We start from the raw sequence: 19,272 nt of genomic DNA, 5'->3' as shown, positions 1-19,272 counted from the left end.
AATAAGAACATTCCTCAGGGAAGCGCTTAAATGTGGACAGCGCCGACAGGTAACCCTTAATGGTACCCACTTGCAGGCCCTTCGGGGCCACAGAAAGCAAAAAAGACATAACCAAAGGAATGGAACATTGGAAAGGATCCACATTCTGTACTCTGCACAAGTCGCAGAACTTTCTCCAACGGCAACGGTACAGAGTTTTCGTTGGGGGCCTTCTGGCCGAAAGCAACTCTTCCATCACGTCCTCGAGGAGGTCCCAATCCCTGTACCTCAACCTTTCAGATATCAAGCGTGAAGGCTGAGGGACTTGACTTCTGGATGGAGAACCCGACCCCCTCCCGTGAGAGCAGATCGTCTTGGTAGGGAAGACGACGTGGAGGGCAGATGGACAAATCGAGAAGGTCCGGGTACCACGCTCTCCTGGCTCTTGCCAGAGCAATGAGGATCATCCGGGAACCAAACCTCTGTAACCTCTGCAACACCTGCAAAATGACGGGGACTGGAGGCAACGCGTACAGCAGTGGGAAGGACCACTCCACTACGAACGGGTCCCCTAAGGCTCCTCTTGGAGAAAATTCCCGCGAGCAGAATATTTCGCACTTCCGGTTGAAACTGGTGGCAAAGAGATCCACTTGCGGGGTTCCCCAAAGGGCAAAGATCTCCAACAGAACTTCCTGAGCCAGCTCCCACTCGTGAAAGACGGTGCTCTGCCTGCTCAGAGCGTCCGCCGCCACGTTTTCGTCTCTGGCCAGATGAACTGCTGAGATCGAAATCTACTGCTGAATGGCCCAGAACCAGAGCTGCATCGCCTCCCTGAACAACGGGAGTGATCCTGCCCTCCCTTTTTGTTGAGGTAGTGCATGGCCACTCTATTGTCTGTCATAATCAGGACATTCTTCCCCCGCACATACCGCAGAAAAGCCTGCAGGGCTAGCCTGACAGCCCGCAGCTCTAACAGATTGATGTGGAGTCTGGACTCTGACGGAGACCAACGGCCGCTGGCCGTCAACTCGTTGGCATGAGCTCCCCAACCGGTGAGGGATGCGTCCGTCACGATAGTAATCTCGGCCACGGTGGCCAAAATGGAGCACCCTTCATCAGATTTCCTTCAACGGCCCACCACAGAAGATCCTGTGCTACCGAGGGCGGAATCTGAACGGGATCCGACATCCTGCCCGAGAACTGCAACCACTGCATTTTGAGAGCCCACTGCAGAGATCTCATCTGCAGCCTGGCCTCTGGCACCAAGAAAATGCAGGATGCCAGGAGGCCGAGCAACCTCAAGAACTCGAACGCCGGGAGTCTCTGGGCACAATGAAATTTGTCCACCGTCTGCAGAATGTGATGAGCCCTCACCTGGGGAGACGAACACAACCCCAGGGATATGTCGAGCACTTCTCCAATGTATTGGAGCCGCTGGGTAGGTGTCACATGGGACTTCTTTAAATTGAGGGAGAAGGCCAGCTTGTGAAGCGAGTGGCAGGTGACGGATAGATGATCCAGGGCTACCTCGGGAGAACGCGCCCTGATCAACCAACCGTCCAGGTACGGGTAGACGTAAATCCCCCCTTTTCTGAGATACACTGCCACCACCACCATCAGCTTGGTGAAGACCCTTGGGGCGGAGGTCAATCCGAACGACAGGACCCGAAACTGAAAATGCGAGTCGCCAACTGCGAACCTCAGGTACTTCCTGTGCTTTGGATGAATCGGCACAAGAAAATAAGCATCCTTGAGGTCTAGAGACACCAACCAATCTTGTAGTTGAAGGGCCTGGAGGACTTGAGAAAGAGTTACCATCTTGAACTGAGGAGCTTGTTCAGCCCATGCAAGTCCATGATGGGTCTCAATCCCCCGTCTTTTTTTTGGGATAAAAAAATAAGGGTAATACCGTTGCTTGTTCCTCTCCGCTACAGGCACCAGTACTAGGACGCCTTTCTCCAGCAGGGATAGGATTTCCTGTGCAAGGAGCGGATCCGGCCGCTTCAAAGAGAGCTTCCCCGGTGGATTGTCGTGAGGCCTCTGCCGAAAGGGGAGACAGTAGCCGTGGGTTATGATCTCCAGAACTCACACATCTGAAGTAATGGCACGCCATTCTCCAAGATGCTGCGCCAGTCTGCCCCCAACCGACGAACCATGGGACATGGCCTCATGACTGAGCGGACGCGGCAGCGGCAGTGCCTGATGGCAAAGAGGCAACTGCCTGAGCGGCTTTGGCACCTCGAGTACCTTGCTTTCCACCTCTGGTACTCCTACTGTGGCCCCTTTGACTGGCAGCTCCCCTCGATCTACCAAAGGAAGAGTAGTACCGAAAGGAACCTCCCCTCCATTGCTGTCCCCTAAAACGAAAAGGCGGAGGTTGTCGTACTGCAGCGCTCAAAGACTTCGCTACAGCTTTGGAGGTCTGCAACCTCTCAAGGCTCTCGTCAGCCTTGCTGCCAAAAAGATGGACACCATCAAAGGGCATGTTGAGAAGCTGGGATTGCACATACGGAGAAAACCCAGACTTTCCAACCACGCAAACCTGCGTATCACGGTGCTTGCAGCCATGGACGGGCTGACACAGTCTGCCATGTCCAGACCCGTTCCTCCCCTTCGGGAAAATGCTCAGCCGCCAACGATACATAATTCCACAGAGTGTGAGTGAATCTTGCCGGTGCACAAACGGAGTTGGCTGCCTATAAAGCCGTACCCCCAGAAGAAAATACCTTCTTCGCCCAACCATCAAAGCGGTTGTCGTACCTATCCGGAGGGATAGTAGGGTACCCAGCCTGCTTTGCTGGGGCCATAGCTGCCTCCACCACCAAACTCTCCGGAGTAGGGTGCGTTGAAAAGTAGCAGGGGTCACCACTGGCTGGGCGGTATTTTTTCAGAAGATTACTTATTCACTGCCAGGAGACTCTCCGGAGCAGTCCAAGCCGCCGCCACCTTTCCTTGCAACGTCATATGAAATGCCAACACCGGGTCTGTGGGTGGACCTTGATCCAGGATGTCCGTCAGATCATCCTGAATAAAATCAGCAGATGGAGCAGACCACCCCAAATTCTCAGTCACCCTCGGCATGAGGCGCCTATACAAGGAGTCAGCATGTGTACCAGGCTCAGGCCTGCCAAACTCAACCTCCGGAGAGGTTTCAAGACCACTGGCGTCATGTAAGGATTGACCATATTAGGCAGAATCCTATGCAGTTCCCTTAGGGAGCACTACAGAAGATTATGACTACAGGTATATGCAATAAATCCCCTTTGGTAACAGTCTGTACCACGCATATTTAGTTGGTAGCTGTGGCTGAGCAATCAGACTTATCTCCAGAGGGAGATGTTATGTTAATGTTAAACGACATTTTTACCGTGCACTTTCACCACTATAGTGGTCCCCTGGCGCTCTGGTGGCTCTGAAAGAGGGAGGGAGGGTGATTTAGTGGGGGAGAGGGTGGAAAAAGTGCAAGAGAGCAGTGATGTGCTGTTGGCGGCCTCAGCCCGGTGAGCAGTATTCAGGGTTTAAACAATAGGACACTGACCAAAGCTTTGTATCAAAAAGAATATATATATTTATTTTACACACTCTTAAATCAGCACACAAATCGCTATCCTAAAAGCAAGTTAAAACAGTCAATAAAAGTATTAACACACTCCCTATTTAAATGGTAGACAAGTTTGAGCAAGAGTGAAAACTGAGAAAACGGGACAGTGTAAACCAAGCAGAAATGGCACTCTAGCAATTTCTCAAAAGGGAGGGAAAGGTCAAGTTATACAGGGTTAGACTCCTAAACACACCAGCAACACTTCCCAAATGGATTGTGAACAAGTTAGGCAAGGCAGTACTTTGGTATAAGGAATACTTAGGTGAAAACCGAGCAAAATGGCACTTCACAATGGTAAAAAAGGGAAGGAAAGGTGGTTATAAGAGTTTTAGGTGCACCAACACATTTCTTTATGAAAAGCAACCTAGAGAAGGAAGTTTTAACAGATTTACCCAGAGTCAATAGGCCTGTGCCAGAGTCAGTGGTACAAGGCAAAGTGCCCAGGATCAAATGGTTCTAGTAGCTGCAGGGAAGTCTTTGTTTAACGATTTGAAAAGGCGGTTGCAGAAGGTAAAAGACAATGTTAGACGATAGGGGTGACCAACCCAGAAGGTAAGTAAAGAATGTAAAACACCTTTAGCAGTACCCAACGAAACGGGAGGCCTGGCGGAACAATGTACCTTGAAATTGGAAGAGGTTCCTGCAGTGGCAGTAGTTCCTGGCAGTTCTTGCAGTTCGGGAGATCCAGCAGAGGAAGAGAGGCTCTTGTCGTGGAGGAAGGTTCGAGTCACTGCACTGCACAGGGGTGAAGCCAGCCGCGGTGCTGCCAAAACAAAATAAAATGGTGCGCTCCTTTAAATCGCTGTCGTGGTGGATGGGTGCCTGGCTATCCGGTCTCCTAGTGCTGGGAACTGGCGATTCGACCAAGGCAGGCCCTGGAAGGCGATTGACGAACTGGATGGCCCGACCAGCTCAAGGGAAGAAGACTCTTGCAGGTGAAGATCTTCTCAAGTCGTTGGAGAAAAGTGGGGAAGATCTGCAGCAGGGCTTCACCGGTGGTTCAGTCGTTGCAGATGTCTTCGGCTTCTCTCCTCTTCGGCTTTATTAAGTCCAGTGGCGCCGTCTTGTCCACCAGTCCTCAGAGCCTGCTTTTATGCAGAAAAACCCCCATTCATACAGCCTAGCTGTCACTCACACAGTGGGGTGGCTATCCTGGCGGTATAACCCCCCAGCCTATCAGGACAGAGTGCGACTTGGGTTGCCTAGGTAACTCTGTCCAGGGTGCCTATTCCCCCTCCCACACATCCTGTCTACCCCAGACTCAGTGGCGCCGAAAGGAGGGCTTCTGTGCAGAAGCCTGCCAAAAGGACGAACAAAGGATCCCCGACATGGGTTAGGATTTCAGAGAAAGACACGAGAAAGAAATATGATTAAAGATCTGGCAAAAAAAAAAAACACCGTATTAAAGTTAATAAAAAAATAAACCGGCGGTTTGTTAGAGGCTGTCAGTAAAAGTGGTAGCCTCGAACAATGGGAAAATCCCATAGGAAAATATTTGCGGTCGAATATTAATAGTAGTAACCACTGCCACCAACCAGAAACTTTGGAGAGAGGGACTGGACGGTACCCTCTCGAAAATGAACACCAGGGAAAAACTATTAACCCTTTCCAGTACTTCCATAGTAAGATGGATTGTACTGGTTTTGTTCATAACTATTGACTAGTAAAGTCAATGGGGACTTTACATGCCCTGGGACACAGTAGTCAGTCCCAGGGTATGGAGTCTATATTTGGGCACCACTATGACACCCTTGTGTTACTGTACTGAGGGTTCTGTGTAACACACATGTAAAAGGATGATACCTATGAGGGTGAGAAAAACCCCATAGACCATAAGCACAAAAATAGCCTAAAACACACATCAGCCATCTGTCTAAGAGTGGGAAAGAGAGTCTCACCCTTAGCAGGAGAAAAAAATAAACCCTTCAAATCCAGCAAAGCTGCTGGGAGACTCTATAGGTAAGGGAAATTAGCCTTTTAAGAGAATTCTCCATAGCAGACGAAGGTCTACCAGTTGGCTATGACCAGACAACAGGTCATCAGGAACCTCAGGAGGCACAACCCCCTCTTCATCAGACCCTTCCTCCACCTCTGAATTATACTCCAAGGGTTGGATCAACTCCTCCAAAGGAGGAGGAACTTTCTCAGAGCTTACACAGCCTCGGGATCACCTCCGGTAAATTCTCCCCAAAAGGAGTTGAGGGCGCCGATGGAATAGACATCGACCGAGGCGCCGACGACTTCGACAACGGCTTCGAGGCCAGAGCCCTGAGCGTGTCTTTCAACGGCTGCGGCGCCGATGGCGTCAATGACTTCTTCAAAGGCCTCACAGGCTCCGACAGTCTCGACGGCATCAAGGACCGGGACCTGGACCTGGCACAGCTATGGCGATCACCCTTGTCCGATCGGGACCTCGACGGCTCCCGATTATCGCACCGACCGCACAAGCCCGAAGGCGTGCGAGTGGTGGCTCTAGCTCGTTCCTTGCCGGCTTCTCTCGAAGACGCAGATGGAAGAGTGCCTTGCGATTCGAAAATCGCCATCATCTGCTGGTGGAATGCAACCCATTCGGCCGGAGACGAGTGTTTAGTGGGACAAGTTACCCGCCGTCTAGCAGAGTCCTCCAACGAGTACGGGGAAGGTGACGGCACTTCCGTGAATGCCTTGAAGAGGCAGAGGAATGGCGGGACCCACTCCGAGACCGAAATCCCCTGGCTTACGCCGACGCCTAGAGTCGCCCCTCGAATCGTTGGTGGAAAGACCAGTAGATTTCGATTTACAGGTTTTAGAAACCCTACCTACCGACAACTTCTCCCACTCCCGCAAGGCCTTCGAAGTTGGGGACTGGCAGTCATCGCAATCGTCGGTGGCATGGCATTCACCAAGGCACCAGAGACATTGTGCAGGTCCGTAATGGACATTTTGGAACCGCAGTCCCAACACTTTTTGAAGCCCGACTTCGGGGTAGAAGATGAAGACATCATTAGAAGAACCGAGACGCACCGAGATTCCGAAGTGAACACGTTCGCGGAAAAAATGAACTGAGGCTACGGGTGTCTCGCGTCCTAGATATAACATCCAGTGACGTCGACCATCGACGGAGGCCCTCGAGGGACAGCGTATCGATGTCATCGACAAATGACGCCTACGCCGAAAAAGTTTTCCAAAGCAGCATAGCTGTGGTAATTACTGTCAAAGATGTGGAATACGTCGGAGGACGACACAATCCCTTCGAAAGGGTATTTGTGATTATTTTGGTAATTCCATGTTAGCACTGCCTGTACAGTTTTCATGATTGAATGCAACTAAGGATTCATAACTGCACATGGCATGTCCAATTTTCAATGACCCGTGTAAGAGTACTTAATGGCTGATCCATGGGTGGGGGGGTTGGGTTTAGTTGCCGTCCCAAGGACCAGTCAATGTGAACCTGCGCTCTCACATATCAAGTTCAAATGTTCATGATGGCCTACTATTTCATTAATGTGTTACCAATGGAATTGTACTGTGCATGTACAGTGGATGATCACACATATGTCTAATTGGCTTCATGTAACACAGTGGTATCCCCAGTATGCATTCTACTTATTCATGTCTCCATACTTTTGTCCAGTGACACCTTCCCCCATATGAATAGGTTGGTATTACATTGGTGGTATGGTCCACGGGTGAAGGGTTACGTTTCTGTGATACAGCTGGGTGGGGTTTGGTATGGTGGAAACAAGGTACTTTGGATGAGTCCCGCTCCTCTCAATGATATCTTGGTGTTAGTCAATGATTGCAGATTTTAATAGTTTTCATACTTCACCCATTGTATTCAGAGGTGTCCCTTTAGGGTGACATGGCAGGCATGCTGATCTATGGCGTACCTGTGGACTGCGTGCAGTGAATGATATATTTCAGTGTGGTTGATGGGTATCTCTCAGGCAGGGCGTTGTCACTACAGGCTGGTGCATTGTGGTACATGTGGTTCATGTTTTCTGATGTTCCTGATACATGTGCTGGTGTATGCACTGTGTCTGTTGATGATTGCACGTACACACAACTGTGTAGGCCTTGCACATCTGCAAGCATTGGCTGTGTTGCACATTCTGTTTGATTTACTAAGGTCACAGTTGATGGCACCCAGGACGCTGTGTGTGGTCTTCTTCCATTCTAGGTGTGTGGATTAATATTGTGCAGGTTGGGAATGTAGAGGTTGCTAGGTCTGATTCCTCATCTGACTTTGCCTTCTGTTGCCCGACCCAGTCTCTCTGCATTTCATTGCATGCCTGGTAATGTTTACGTCTATTTGCAGGAGTGATGATGGTTTAATGCATGCAGTGTACACTTGTGCTCCTCGTGCATGCAATCCTATGCTATGTTCCGACACCCTGCATGGCCCAGCCAGCAGACACGTTGCCTATGCTTGTGATTCCCCCCACCCAATTTACACCCCTCATAGCCCAGCAGCCAGCAGACACGTTGCCTATGCTTGTGATTCCCCCCCAATCATCACCCCTCATTGCCCAGCCAGCAGACACCTTGCCTATGCTTGTGATACCCCCCCAATCAACATCCCTCATGGCCCTGTGGTTAGGCTCACCCAGGTATGTTGTGTAGCATGTCGTGCCATGTAGCGAGGAAGCGTTGAGTTGCGCAGCACCAAGGCATCATGTGTGGAGCCAGGGAATCTTGCACAGCAATACATTATGATTTTGCATGCATCACACACCATCTGTACATTCAGGGAATGGCACAGCTTCCTGTAGCGGTACACTACCTCCACAGCATGCCAGAGAAGCAGCTCCACATGTGTGCAGTCGAGGGCGCCGATTACATTTGGCATGCATGTCAGTGCATAGAATGATATTTTGGTTGCATTCACCTCCTCTGAAGTTTGTGGTAACTTCATGTGGTTGGCTTGCATGTTTCAGGAGTGCATCTAGCACCTGGTTGAGCACACGTGAGAAACAGGGTTGTGAGATGCGATGCAGCTGCCCCACTGTGTGCTGATAAGTGCCTGTGGCAAAGTGTAGCACAGACGCTACGTTCAGCAAGGGGGGGTGGCTGTCCGGATATTGATCAGGCTCACCAGGTCATCATGGATGAGGTCCACTATTGTGGTCATGGTGACCCTGACCAGCCGGTACAGGGTGTGGATCTGAGCAGGGGTAAGGTTGAATGGGCTGGCCCTTAGGCAAGGGATTGGTGGCTGCCTGCAGGGAACAACCGCCTGCACAATGGGTATGTGCTGGCCCAATCTCACCCTCCTTCTCCTCCTGCGCCTCCGCTGCATTCTCTGGCTCACTGCCTCCTCAAACTGTCACAGGTTTCCCCCTTTCTCACCTGTTTTTGCTGCTTGAAGGATTCCGTCACAGAAGTTTTCTTCCTTATGGTTCGGGTCTTGTACAAGCCCGCTTGGCCGTCTTCGGCTTCCAGCGTTAGTTCACTTCTTGTCCGGGATCGATATGGAACTCCAGTAAATCCAGGAATAAGTAAGGAAGGAAGCACTTGGAGGTGGTGCACGGATTCCAGGAGAAGGGTAGGTAGAAGGAGAGAGGATAGAGTAAGGCAGGGTTCCGGGAACTAGGAAATAGCAAAGTTCCGAAAGGGCGAACTTCGGAGCACACGTCTAGCCACAGCTAACCGTAGCGTTGAGACGTGCGGAAGCGCAGGGGTGTGGCTAATTTATCGTGTGTGCGGCAATGAACGGGAAGACTGGTAGGCAGCACTCAGTGTAGCGGCCATGTTGGTAGTACAACAGAGTGTAAGCCCCGACGTGACAAGGACCAGGAGGCCCAGAAGGGGCGAGTTCGATGGTTCATGACAGCATGCCTCCTCCGAAACCCCGTTCCGCCAGGTTTGCCCGGGTGTATGAGGTGGAACCTTCGAAGTAACCTAGGGGTATTTAAATTGCAAATGGGTTCCCACGTGCGTTCACTGGGTGGATATCCCTTCCATTCCACCAGGTACTGTAGCTGACCACGTTTATATCTGGAGTCACATATCCGGGAGACTTCATATTCCAGTTGGTCATTGACCAGGACAGGACTAGGTCTAAGGTGAGTCCGAGAAGTCTGGATGTATGGTTTTATTAGAGATGTACGGAATACTGGGTGGATCTTCTTCGAGGAATCTGGCAATTTGAGGTGGAAGGCCACTGGATTGATGATTTATTTTATAGGAAAAGGTCCATAATATCGGGGAGCCAGTTTATTTGGCCGTAGATATCGAGGCAGCAGTTTAGAGGATAACCATACCTTATCGCCTACTACGTAGGAGGGTCCTGGTCTTCTCTTTGAATCCGCATAGTATTTGGTCTGATTACGGGCTCTTTCTAGCTGTTCTTTGGCTTCCTTTTGTACATTGATGAGTGTTTCAATCCAGGAATTGACTGTAGGAACCGGTGTAGGATGGGGGAGAACTGACGGTAGAACCAAAGGATGAAACCCCTGGCTACAGAAGAAGGGACTGGTTTTTAAAGCCGAGTTATCATAAGCAAATTCAGCCACAGGAATCAAAAGAGACCAATCATCCTGGACCTTGGTGGCAAAACACCGAAGATATTGTTCTAAGGTTTGATTCACACGTTCAGTAGCTCCGTTGGTTTGGGGATGATAGCCTGAATAGAGAGCGCGTTGAATTCCTAATATTCGACAAAGATGTTTCCAAAACTGAGACGTGTACTGAGGTCCTCTGTCCGATATCTTGGAAGGAAGACCATGAAGCCAGAATATGTGTTCCAGGAAAATTCCAGCAAGTTCTCATGAGGATGGTAGTTTATACAGAGGTGTGAAATGAGCCAAGTGAGTGAACAAGTCAATGGTGACCATGATAGTCGTGTATCCCCTGGAAGGCGGTAATTCCACAATGAAGTTTGTAGCGATGAACTCCCAGGGCCTTGTTGGTAGTGCAGGCTGTAGTAGGAGACCCGCCGGTCTCTTGTTGTCATGTTTGTTCTGACTACAGACAGAACAGGCTTGGACGTACAGCTTTACGTCAGTCTTCATTTTAGGCCACCAGAATTGCCTTTGTATGAGACAGAGGGTATTGGTAATACCAAGATGTCCAGAGTGAAGAGTATCGTGGCAAAGGTTTATTATCCTTTGTTGTAGTTTCTGTGTGGGAATGAATAAGGCATTATCTTTGAACAGATATCCGTCCTTGGTTTTCAGATCCCATTGATTCTTCCTTGAAATGTTCTTCCAGAGTTCAGAGGACTGAGTTTGCAAGCAAATCTCTTCCAGGAGACTGATTGCATGAGCTACAAATATCTTGTGGGGAAACATCTTCAGGAATATTCAGTCTTCAGGGGGTTCGTAATCGGGACGTTGAGATAGAGCATCAGCAAATATGTTCTGCGTTCCAGGAGGGTGGTGAATCTGGAACTGGTATTGGGCAAAGAAGAAGGCCCATCGGGCTTGACGACTATTTCTGCATTCCTGTAATACTTGAAGATTTCGATGGTCCATGCGAACCTGGACAGGATGTTTTGGAGTAAATGACGTCACTCAGTAAAGGCTTGGCGGATGGCTAGCAGTTCCTTCTCTAAGACAGAGTAGTGGGTCTCACTGGGAGTCAATGTCTGTGAAAGATAAGCAATTGGATGTTCCAGTTTGTCGTCGAATTCTTGTTTTAGGACTGCTCCAATGTCGTCGTTAGAGGCGTCTGTTTCCACTAAGAAGGGTCTATTGATATCAGGTTGAGCCAGGATGGGGGCTTGAGTGAACTCAGATTTCAAGCGTTGGAAGGCTTCCTCCTGAGTTGTTGTCCAACGAAAGGGAGTATCTTTTTTCAATAAGGCAATGATCGGTTGGACTATCTCAGAAAAGGAAGGTATGAATTTCCTATAGAAATTGGCTAAGCCTAGGAAGGACTGGATCTGTTTCACGGAGGTCGGACTTGGCCAGGATAGTATAGCCTTTACCTTGGATTGATCCATTCCAATGCCTTCTGGGCTAAGAACAAATCCTAAATAGTGAACAGTAGGGACATGAAAGAGGCACTTCTCGGGCTTTGCCAGGAGCTTGTGTTCACGTAGCCTTTGTAACACTGCCTTAACATGTTCCTCATGCTTGATCGGGTCCTTCGAGAATATTAAGATATCGTCCAGGTATACGATGACAAAAATGAATAGCATATCTGAAAACACCCGATCCATGAAATGTTGGAAGACCGCCAGGGCATTAGCAAGGCCGAAGGGCATGACCAAGTATTCATAATGACCAAAGGGTGTCCTGAAGGCTGTCTTCCATTCGTCACCTTCTCTAATACGGATCAGATGGTAGGCACCTCTAAGATCCAGTTTGGTGAATATTACGGCTCCCCTTACTACTTCCAGGATATCTGAGATCAAGGGCAACGGATAGCGATCCTTGAGGGTGCGCTGATTTAGGCCTCGATAATCAAGGCAAGGTCTGAGCTCATTGGTGTCTTTCTTGGGAACAAAAAACAGTGATGCTCCTGCTGGAGATTTGGATGGTCGTATGGTACCATTTTCAAGATTAGTATCTAGGTATTCACAGAGGGCCTTTTTCTCAGGTTCTGATAAAATGAACATCCTCCCAAAGGAAATCACAGCTGAAGGTTCGTTTTCAATAGCACAGTCTTCTGGTCTATGAGGAGGTAAGGCTTGAACAATAGCAGAAGAAAACACATCAGTGTATTCGTGATAAACTTTAGGAACCTGGATGATGTTTGAGACCGAGAGTGGAGCTATGTGGTTTGTTAAAGGTTCTCCCGCTGGTGTCGGAGCGGGGTCCAAGGATAGGTAGTGAGAGATACAATGTTTGGAACCCAGGAACAAGGAACCTGCTGCCCAATTGATATATGGATTGTGTTTTTGTAGCCAGGGCATTCCCAAAACCAGTGGGTAATGGGCGGACTTTATAATGTCAAGTCTTATCTACTCACGATGGTGTTTTATTGCTAGTTCAATTTCCCTGGTCTGAAGGGTTATGGGTCCGGAAGAAAGGGGTCTCCCATCAATCGCTTCTACAGGTTGCATGACATTCCGGGATTCGTAGGGAATATGGTGTTTAAGGACCCATTCTTGGTCTATGAATATTCCCATGGCCCCACAGTCCACTAATGCCAGAATGGGGTAGGTGTTCTTCTTGGATGGCGATAGAAAGGCCTGTAATATCACCAGATTGTTCTGTCCAGGAGAGTTCAAGGATGGTATAGATGTGGAGCCAACATCTCTCTCCCGAAACTGTGCTCCATCTGGGATCGGGAGCTAGCGTTTCCCGAACGCCGTGGAGGAGCTATAGGACACTCTCTCACTAAATGTTTGTCCGATGCTCAATACATGCATAAGCCAGTATGGATCCTTCGTAATCTTTCTTGGGAGGAAATTGGTCCACGAAAGGCCCCTAGTTGCATGGGTTCAGCCTGGTTAGTAGGGGAAGAACCGCCTTCTGATCTTGTAGGGTTCTCTATGGGATTCTGCTGGAAGGGTAACTTGGTTTTCTTTTTCTCTTCCTTTCTTTCCTGTATGCGAAAGTCAATTTGTAGAGCAAGATCCATAAGGGCCTGGTATGAACTTGGACGTGCCACCCTGGCCAGTTCACCCTTGATGTCTTCTTTCAAGCCTCTTGGAAAGAGAGTGAAGAAAGCTTCAGAAGACCAGTCTGCTTCTTTAGCCATTTTTTTAAATCGTGTTACATATGTGAGCATATCCTGGGAACCCTGCTGGAAATCGAGAAGCCGTTCTTGAGTACTGTAGACCTGATCTGGGCGGTCAAACATGGTCTTGAGTGCTCAAATGAACCCATCATAATCATCCAGGAGGGCATCTCCGGCATTAACTAATGGTGTGGCCCAGGTTAATGCATTTCCAGTAAGGTGTGAAATAATAAAACCCACTTTAGCTCTGGGAGTGGAGAAGTAGTAGGGCTTAAAAGTAAAGTGGACCAAACAGGAATCTAGGAATCCACGAAGGTCCTTTGCCGACCCGTCGTATTTGTCCACAATACCTCCTAGTAAGACGCTCTCTTTCGTAGCAGAATCACGGGATAAAACCAATTGCTTTAGCGCGGCATTCTCTGCCTTAAGGTTTTGCACTTCGGTTGCTAGTTCCTGCATGCCGCGCATAAGATCCAGGACGGCCGCCTCCATGCCTGTATCGACTTCGTTCAGGTGGCGTCTCAATCTGTCACAGGTTTCCCCCTTTCTCACCTGTTTTCGCTGCTTGAAGGATTCCGTCGCAGAAGTTTTCTTCCTTATGGTTCGGGTCTTGTACAAGCCCCTCGGCCGTCTTCGGCTTCCAGCGTTCGTTCACTTCTTGTCCGGGATCGATATAGAACTCCAGGAAATCCAGGAATATGTAAGGAAGGAAGCACTCGGAGGCGGTGCACGGATTCTAGGAGAAGGGTAGGTAGAAGGAGAGAGGATAGAGTAAGGCAGGGTTCCGGGAACTAGGAAATAGCAAAGTTCCGAAAGGGCGAACTTTGGAGCACACGTCTAGCCACAGCTAACAGTAGCGTTGAGACGCGCGGAAGCGCGGGGTTGTGGCTAATTTATTGTGTGTGCGGCAATGAAAGTGAAGACTGGTAGGCAGCGCTCAGTGTAGTGGCCATGTTGGTAGTACAACAGAGTGTAAGCCCCGACGTGACAAGGACCAGGAGGCCCAGAAGGGGCGAGTTCGATGGTTCATGACACAAACAGTAGCAGTGTATGCATGTCCTCCAGCTCCAGTACTGCAAGTGCTAATGGTAGCATTGTGGATTTGGGAGGGGTGTGGTGTGTGGGAGTGCTCCTTTTGTGCTATGCCAGACTACATTGCCTCCACCTGTGCTGATTGAGTGCACTTGTGGCAGGTTTCTACACAGCAGATTCCAGCAGTGACACCAGCATCGCGGCTCTTAATACTGCAGTCTGGTAAACTATGCCGGTACGGTAATACCGGCATCAATTTTACCGGTCCGGCAACCTTGTAATGAGGCCCATTGTGTTGATGACATTGAGCCTCCATATCACTAGAAGGCCTAGAGGAAAGTTGTAATGTAATAACCTACTTCTGAGGAGACCTCCCCTTTAAAGCATTTCTGGAGGATGAGATAGATGCATTCTTTGAGGTCAGCAAGCGTAAGAAGGAACCAATAGAGGTAGTATGAGATGCTGCTAAGGCTACTATTAGAGTGTTGGTAATCAGTCAAAGGACCAGTGGGAAAAAAAGAGTGATTGCTTAGAGAAGCGAAAGGATGCTCAAACACCTGCTATCTAAAGTGGATATTGTAGACACACATGAGGAATTACAGGCGGAGATTGAACAGGTTAGGGGGGAATTGAAGCAATTACAGAACAAAGCCAGACATAAGACAGTTTCTGAGAAAAGTTATGACAAGGTGGACGGGATGCTTGCATGGAGATTGCAGAAGCAAAGGGAAGCGTGCCAAGTGTCTGGGGTCTAGTCCTCTACCGGCAGAGAGGCACTACTCGCAAAGATATAATGTGGACCTTTGCTGAATTTTATGATGACAGGTCAATACTATCAGGGGATACCTGTCAAAACCCGAAATCCCAAAGCTAGGAATGCAAGCTATGGAAGCCCTGGAAGCACCCATCACAGAAAAAGTGATAATAAATAAGATGACCAATGCAATTGTGCCACCTCAAGACCCCCAGGGCATCCATATCAGTACTCCACAAGGAAGGAGAAGTTCCAGTAAACTGTGTCACCTACAGACGAATCCCATTACTGAATGTAGATGCGAAAATCTTGACTAGCATATACTGGCAAATAGACTAGACCCCCATTTACCAGATTTATTTCTCTCTGATCAGGTGGGATTTGTGTGACTATCTGGGAGGGAACAACATTCTCAAGATAATACATCTGACCCAGACAGAAAGGCATCTACTGAGAAACCCGGTCCTGCTATCTTCGGATGCGGAAAAGGCATTTGACTCGGTCTCATGGATATTCTTGCTAGAAGCCTTAAAGAAGGTTGGTTTTCGCCCAAAATGGATCTCCTGGATTGCTCAATTGTACTTGAGACTAAGCACAACAGTAAGTGTGAATTGAGGTTCACTGAAACCCTATGTGTTATGTAGGGGGACGCACCAAGACTGCCCCCTGTCACCCTTTCTTTTTGCCATGATCATAAAACCTTAGCAACCCAAATAAGAAAGTATAATCTAAAACAAGGTTTTGCAGTGGCGGTACAGGACAATAAGAATTAGATCACAGCCCTCCTATTGGGTGTTTTCCTTTTCTTCTACTCCCCTCGCTTCTCTTTCGCCTCCCTCCATCACACCCACTATGGTGCTCTCGATGTCCCCCATCATCTCTGCTTTTCTATCTCCTATCCTACTCTTCTCACTAAGTCTGGAAGGAAGAAGCTCAAGAAGGACACCTTGGTCTCCAATCCAGGCCTTCCCATTGCTGACACCTATGTCAGTGCCTCTTCTAGACAGAGTCTAACCGTTCATTTTCTAGACCTGTGGACCCTTCATATGGTCACACTTCGCTCTCCTTCCTCTTTTTCCATTAATGGTGGCACCTGGTTGGAGGTCCTCATGGCCCGCCTTCCAGTGTCATCATTAATGTATATCTAAATGGCACCGTCATGGTCGAGGGCCCTCAGCCCAATCTTCTATTTGATAGGTGCCTCCCCCGCCTCATCAACTTCCTTCCTTGTCCTACTATTCCTTCTACCACTTCTTGGGCTACTCTGCCTCCTCCTCCTCCTACCGCTCTGACTCACTCACCATCCACTACATATCTGGATCCTCTGCCACCTCTGTCCTGCTCCTCTCAGGCCCCCTTGCCATCCACTACCTCTCTGGCTACTGTGTCCCTTCCTCCTTCCACCTCTCTGGCTCTTCTGCAACCTTTGTCATCCACCTCTCAGGCTCCCTTACCATCCACTAGCTGTCTGGCTTCTTTCCGCCTCCTCCTTCCACCTCTTTATCTCCTCTGCCACTTCTGTTGGGGACTCGAGTCCCCCCAGCCCCTGCAAGTCTTTCAAAAGTGGCAACCTGCTCCACGTGGCTACTCTCAACTTTCGCTCTGCTGTTAAACACTCCTCTGACATCTGCCACTTCCTTGAACTTCTGGACCTGAATGTTCTCGCCCTTGCTGAGACATGGTTCAAAGTCAGCTGTGTCACAAGTTTTGACACACTCCTCCCTGAGGGCTACAAGATTATCTCCAAACCCAGGCCCAAAAGGCCCAGAAGCGGAGTGGCCCTGATCTTTCCTGAGTAGGTCCCTGCTTCCATCATCCCTACTCCTCCTTTAAATGCCTGGTCTGCAGGCTCCCCCTCTCTCTCTCCTGGCCTCTCTCAGACCTTGGCACCATCTACAGGCCACCTGGCCTGGTCACCCTCTTCCGCTCTGAGTGGGCTGATCTCTCCTCCTCTCTCCTATCATCTACCTCCCAGCTTCTCGTGCTTGGGCATCTCAACATCCACCTGGACTCCGCAGACTCCTCTGGGCTCTTTTGCAACCTATGCAATTCTCTTTCCTTCTCCATTCTACCCTCTGGTCCGACTCACTCTGCCGGCCACACCTTGAATGCTCTCAACTCCTCAGACATCCCCCTCTCTAATCCTCTCACCACTCCTGACTGACCACTTTATTCGATCTTTTCATGTGAAACTTCCTGTGCCTTTGTGAAAGGCCATCCCAGCACTGGTACCTTACTTCACGGTCATTTGACCTATGAAGCGAGTGTCAGTGGCCGCCTTTGCTTCCACCTACTCCTGCGGCTGACTCCCATCCTGACACAGCCCTTTCCAACCGTCACCACGCCATCTCCAACACTCTGAATATCCCTGTCCCTGTTATGAGGATCCGCCTGAAGCCTGCCACAAAGTGCAACTCTTGGTACAACTCTGATTCGGCTGCTCTGAAACACACGTGCAGTGTAGCTCAGCAGAAGTGGGCAGCTTCGGATGCACCCTCTGACAAACTGGCCTGTCGCCTGCTCCAAATGCAATACAGACTCTCCATCTTCTCTAAGAAGTGGGTCCATATTCAAGCCCACATCTATACGGCCTCTAACAACACAAGCAAACTTTTCAATATCTGCAAGGAGCTGGCCAATGCTAATGAAGCATCCTCCTCCTCTACACCCACCCAGGCACTATACACAACTCTGGCTTCTCATTTCATCACAAAAACCCAGGTCATGCTGTCTGCGCTCTCCACCATCTCTCCTCTCTTTCCCCCCTCCCCTCTTAGGCTTGCCTTGACCGACCCCCTCCTCTCCTCCTCTCCTGTAACACCAGAAAATGTTTCCAGACAAGTCCGGTCGATGAAAGTCTCATCTAAACAGGTAACCCCCCTGCTCCTCCAGAACGATCAAGGACAACATTGGTTCTCTCACTCCAGCTTTGCCCTATTTCTGTAATCACCCCTTCGCCACTGGCACTTTCCCCTCTCTTCTCAAGCACTTGCTTGTGCACCCCCTACTAAAAACACCTTCTGCAGACCCCGCCATTCCGGAAAACTATTGCCCTGATTTCTATCACTCCTTTCCTGGGCAAACTCCTGGAGAAATTGGCTATCTCCCATCTAACTCTGCACACTGAATCTTTTGGTTGTCTCCATGACCATCAATCGGCTTCAGAGCAGCCAGAGGCACAGACATGCACTCCTGAGCACCTGTGAAGATTTGCTCGCAAATCTCGACTCTAGCTGTCCCTTTGTCCTCATTCTTCTCGACCTTTCCTCTGCTTTTGGCACGGTCAACCACAACATCCTGATTACTCGTCTTCGTGAGACCCTTGGCATCACAGATCAGGCTCTGGCTTGGCTGACCTCATTCCAACTTCCAGGTCCAGCTTGGTTCCTTTCTCTCCACCACCTCTCTCTCTACATGTGGGGTTCCCCAGGGCTCTATACGCTCACCCTGGCTCTTCAACGTCTATCTGAACCCTTTGGCCTTTCTGATCTCCAACTTCACCTCTAACTTTCAATATTATGCGGATGACACGCAGCTCTCTTTCAGGCTACCCTCAGCCTCCTCCTCGCTCATCCCCAACTGTCTACCTGCTATTGAGTCACAGTGCGCCTCTACCAATCTCAGCCTCAACTCCAGCAAGACTGAAATTCTTCTCATTGGGACCCCTGCTCCAGCTTTCTCTCTCACTATGGGTGCCCTTCTTGGGCCTTGTGGTGAGGCAAAATACCTTGGAGCTATCTTCGAATCCACACTCTCCTTCTCTCCACACATAAAGGACCGTGCCAAGTGTTAAGTAAGATTTTCATAACCATGATAAATCTTACTGACCTTTGTCACCCCCAGAACATTTTGCTTTACTGGTGGATTATTTTTCCTTTTACCTCAGTGAGTGGGAACCTTTTTCCACAGTCACAGGGCCTCATCACGAGTTTGGAGGCAGCCATGGTGCTATTAGCACCATGGCTGCCTCCAAACCCGTGTCTGGGTAGTCGGAATGGGGATTTACCGGGTCATTCCAACCTTGGAGGACCCGGTAAGTCCCCATTCTGAAAACCATTCCCGATTCCTATTCGAGCCCCCATAGGGCTCAATAGTAAAGGGGAAGGAGCTAACAACGGGCCTGCAAATATCGGGCCCGTTATTAGCTCTCTGGTCCCTTAGCGGGTCCCGCTAAGGGCAGCTGGTAAAACCAGTCGGCCCTAGTAGGACCCGCTAAGGGACCTCAGAATACAGCGGAAGGGGGTTAACGGCACCGGCATCCTTACCGGTGCCGTTAACCCCCTACCGCCGTACTCGT

The sequence above is a fragment of the Ambystoma mexicanum genome, chromosome 10 (genome assembly GCF_040938575.1).
Source record: "Ambystoma mexicanum isolate Mex_15411 chromosome 10, UKY_AmexF1_1, whole genome shotgun sequence".
Classification (NCBI taxonomy): Eukaryota; Metazoa; Chordata; class Amphibia; order Caudata; family Ambystomatidae; genus Ambystoma; species Ambystoma mexicanum.
This window is presented reverse-complemented; position numbering follows the sequence as displayed.